The 4,580-nt window shown below is 43.0% G+C and overlaps 1 pseudogene; it reads left to right on the top strand.

Annotated features, from left to right (window-relative positions):
- The first annotated feature begins 2,128 nt into the window (after nucleotides 1-2,128).
- LOC100952385 overlaps nucleotides 2,129-4,580 on the top strand; it is an 11,095-nt pseudogene continuing 8,643 nt past the window's right edge.

Genomic DNA, 4,580 nt, shown 5'->3' with positions numbered 1-4,580 from the left:
GTTGTCATTGTTGTTTGGCTAACCTGGGCTAGATTGAACATGCCAGCTCTGGTGTATATGGCTGGCACCCTAGCCACTGAGCTACAGGCGCCAAATCTTTAGGCACCTTTAGTTTCAGCTTCTCAGAAGGCTGATTCAGGAAAGTTGCTTGAATCAAGGAGTTTTAGGTTCTTGTGAGCTAGGCTGATGCCATGGCACTCTAGCCTGGGTGCACCACTGTCTCAACACAGATAGATATATATGCATATCTACTTATAATGTCTCATTATAATATTCCTGTGCTCATTTCATTAAAATTTGCATCAAATATCTTTTTCTCTTTTTAAAAAAATTTTTAAATAAGTCATTTATACATAGATCAAGAATAATTTATGCCATTATGGGATTCAATGTGTTGATTATTTATACAAATTGGAGTGCTTAGATCCTATTAATTAACAGCCTTCACCTCATTTATGCAATTACAGTGTTAAAACATTTGTGTTCTACACTTGATAGATCCAACTTATACTTGCAATATACTCCATAGGTGTGGTCCCCTATTAACCCTTCCTCTGTGGACCCACTCCCCTCTCTTCTTTTCTCCCTCCCCTTCCCTCCTTCATCCTAGGCTATAGTTGTGATTCATCTTTCATATGAAAGTGTGAATGAATATAAATTGGTTTCATAGTAGTATTGAGTACATTGGATTTTTTTTTTTGTATTCCTGAGATACTTTACTAAGAAGAATATTTTCCAGCTCCATCCATGTAAACATAAAAGAGGTAAAGTCTCCATTTTTTTAATGCTGCATAGTATTCCATGGTATACATATACCACAATTTATTAAACCATTCATGGGTTAGTGGGCCCTTTGGCTTCTTCCATGACTTGGCAATTATGAATTGAGCTGCAATGAACAATCTGGTGAAAATATCTTTTTTGCTAAATGATTTTTGGTATTTTAGACACCTAGAAGAGGAATTGCAGGATCAAATAGCAGGATAACATTTAGATCCCTGACTGTTCTCCAAACTTCCTTTCAAAAGGAATGTACTATCTTGCATTCCCACTAGCAGTGCAGAAGTGTTCTCTTTTCTCCACATCCAGGCCAACATCTGTAGTTTGGGGATTTTGTGACGTGGGCTACTCTTAGTGGAGTTAGATGGTATCTCACAGTGGTTTTGATTTGCATTTCACTGATGATTAATGATGATGGGCATTTTTTCATGTGTCTGTAGACCATGTGCCTGTAGACCATGTGCCTGTCTTCTTTTTTTTTTGTAGAGACAGAGTCTCACTTTATTGCCCCTGATAGAGTGCCATGGGGTCACACCACTCACAGCAACCTCCAACTCCTGGGCATAGGCAATTCTCTTGCCTCAGCCTCCCGAGTAGCTGGGACTACAGGCTCCCGCCAAAATGCCTGGGTATTTTTTTGTTGCAGATTAGCTGGGGCCTGGGCCTGAACCTGCCACCCTCAGTATATGGGGCCAGTGCCCTGCCCACTGAGTCACAGGTTTCACCTGCACCTGTCTTCTTCAGAGAAGCTTCTGTTCTTGTCTCTTGCCCACAATGAAATGGGATCACTTGTTTTATTCTTATTAATGAGTTTCAGTTCTCTGTGGATTCTGATTATTAGACCTTTTTCAGAAATATAACTTGGAAAAATCCTCTCCCATTCTGAGGGCTATTTGCTTTACTTAGTGTGTTCTTGGCAGTGCAAAAACTTTTTAATTTGATCAGATCCCAGTAATGTATTTCTGTGTCCTCTTGATTTGTTTTGGGTTTTTTTCTGTCTTTGTTTGCTCCTGTATGTGTGGGGTGTGTGTGTGTGTGTGTGTGTGTGTGTGTGTGTGTTTGCAGTGTTTGGCTGGGGCCGGGGTTGAACCTGCCACCTCCAGCATATGGGGTTAGCGCCCTACTCCTTTGAGCTACAGCTGCTGCCCTGCTCTTGTACATTTTCTATAGGTAAGCAGTGAACTGAGGACCTCTTGTCTCACCCCAGGGGTGAGAGCTATAAGAAGTGGGGACTACTTCCCTAGAGGGAACCTGTTGTGACCCTGACCAGTCTCTTGCCAGACAGGAAAGAAGAACTAACATTTTCCCTGCCATTCTGAACTTCCAGTCCACCCTTCCCACTTGCATGATGATCCAGAAGCCTAACCCCTGCAGAGACTGCGGTAGGCGGCTCATGAGCAGCACCTGCTGTCCTTTTGAACCAAGTGTCCAGCACTGTACCCTGCTAGAATCTCTGTACCACTCCCACCCTAGCAGATTCATGGGCTGAGCACTCTCCTTGCCAAAGTCACTGGGCACCCTGCACTGCCAGAACTGTATGAAACATCCCTTGCCCTGCTGCTGGATCCATGTGCCCCGTGCTCCTGGAGCTTCTCTTACAGACACTCACTGGCTGTAGCAATCACATGGGGGCTACGCAGGGTCACTTCCCCACAAAAATTCAATAGTAATAGAGCTACCCCACCATGGTCTAATCTTAGAGAGACACCTCCCAAACTCTGAGGACTGTTAGAGGAAAACAGAACTCACTCTATAGGGATACTGGTGGTGCAGAGTGGTTGGGGCAAAGGTGCATTGGCTGAGGGAGAAAAGTATTTGTTGACCTGTTATCCTCAGGATTAGACTGAATTCAGGAGGAACACTCCCCAGTGGCTATTGAGGTAAATGCCCCCTTAGCCCAGCCAGTACCCTCTGCTATCAGCAGGCCTCACCTCCCCCAGCCTGCTGGTGGCAGAGGGTAGTGGCCAGGCTGAGGAGGCATTGACTTTTCTTTGACTCTGACAGGTACAAAGCCCTGGCACATCTGCTTATTGAAGGGAGCAGGACCTCAGCCCTGTGGGGTTACTAGTCACTGGGAATGAAATAGGAGCAAAGTGGAGAAAGAGACACAGCTCCCTGGTCCTAGTCTGCTACTGGGAAGGCCTTTCTGACTCCACAGAGTGGCATTAGAGCAGCCGGTAGACCTCCACCATCTCATTGCTGGAGACTTTTTGAACTCTCCCACTTGAGAGTTTGTACTGACTGGGTTAATTGTTTTGGAACACTTAACCTTGGGTCAATAACCCAAGGACCCTCTCAGGTGGTATCCTGGTTGTATGGTAATGGGTAGGGTTGATTTTCCTCTTCCAGTTGTTGTCCATGGGGGAGTGGGGTGTCATAGTTGCTTGTATTTTTCCACAGCTAAGACGTCAAACCAGAGTCAGTGATATACTAGGATCAGACAAGGACCAGGTGAATACAAGACAGAGCCACCTAATCCCATCACTCCCAGCAGGTTTCCTTGGCCTCAGACTGTAATACTGTATGGGTTCTGTGCAAAGCTGTAGGGTAAAAAGCTGCAGTCCTCAGTCCCAGATCCTTGACAAAGGGCTGGTTAACCACAACTCCAGGAGCTCCCAATCCAATTTCACTTTATCTGCCCATCTAGTCAACTGGTAAAAAACAATTGTGAGGCAGAATCAGTGGAAAAACTGAGGCAATGTGCATAATCAGAGTAGATGAACTCCCCCAAGGAAGGATGTGGCAGACACAGCATAAGATCCCATTCATAAACAAATGGCTGAGATGTCAGAATCAAGTTCAGAATTTGGACAGCAAATAAGATCAATAGAATGAAGGTAAAGATGGAATTAGAATTTCAAGGAATACTTCAAAAGATGTCTCAAGAATTCAGTGAATTCAAAGACAAAGTCACCAAAGATTTTGACACATTGAGGCAAGAACTTGCAGCCCTCAAAAATCTGAGAAATACAGTAGAATCCCTTAATAACAGAATGGAGCAGGCTGAAGAAAGGATCTCTGACATTGAAGACAAAGCTTTTGAATGCTTCCAAATGCTCAAAGAGGAAAGGAAGTGGAGAGCAAAAATGACTCATTCTCTGACAGAGCTCTGGGATAATTCAAAGAGATCTAATATTCACCTTATAGGAATACCTGAAGGTGACAAGGTTTCTTCGAAGGATACTGATGCTCTTTTTCATGAAATAATCAAGGAGAATTTCCCAGACATGCCAAGAGATTCTGAAATACAGATAGCAGACAGTTTCAGAATCCCAGCACTACTCAACCTGAATAAGAAATCTCAGAGACCCATTATAATTAGCTTTGCCAAAGTTAATATGAAGGAGAAAATTCTGGAAGCAACCAGATGTAAGAGAATTATAACCTACAAGGGGAAGACTATTAGAATGACTGCAAATCTATCTGCTGAAATCTTTCAAGCTAGAAGAGGGTGGTCATTGACCTTTAATCTCCTTAAACAAAATAACTTTCAACCCAGGATCCTGTATCCAGCTAAACTGGGTTTCATTTATGATGGAAAAATTAAATACTTTAATGACTTGCACATGTTGCAGAAATTTGTGATAACTAAACCAGCTTTCCAGTATATTCTCAGACCTATTCTCTATAGTGAACAGTACAATCCTCCACCACTGAAGTAAACTCACTCAGAAACTTTTCATCAAATTACAACTTCCACAGTGGCAAAAGGATTAAAAAGGTCCACTGGACTTTCAAAAAACTCGATACCCAAAATTCTACCAGGCTTATCAATAATCTCAATTAATGTGGATGGCTTA

The sequence above is a fragment of the Otolemur garnettii genome, unplaced genomic scaffold (genome assembly GCF_000181295.1).
Source record: "Otolemur garnettii isolate 467f Iridium unplaced genomic scaffold, OtoGar3 scaffold00305, whole genome shotgun sequence".
Lineage (NCBI taxonomy): Eukaryota > Metazoa > Chordata > Mammalia > Primates > Galagidae > Otolemur > Otolemur garnettii.
The sequence above is the reverse complement of the archived record's forward strand: the minus strand, read 5'-3'. Positions and strand labels throughout refer to the sequence as shown.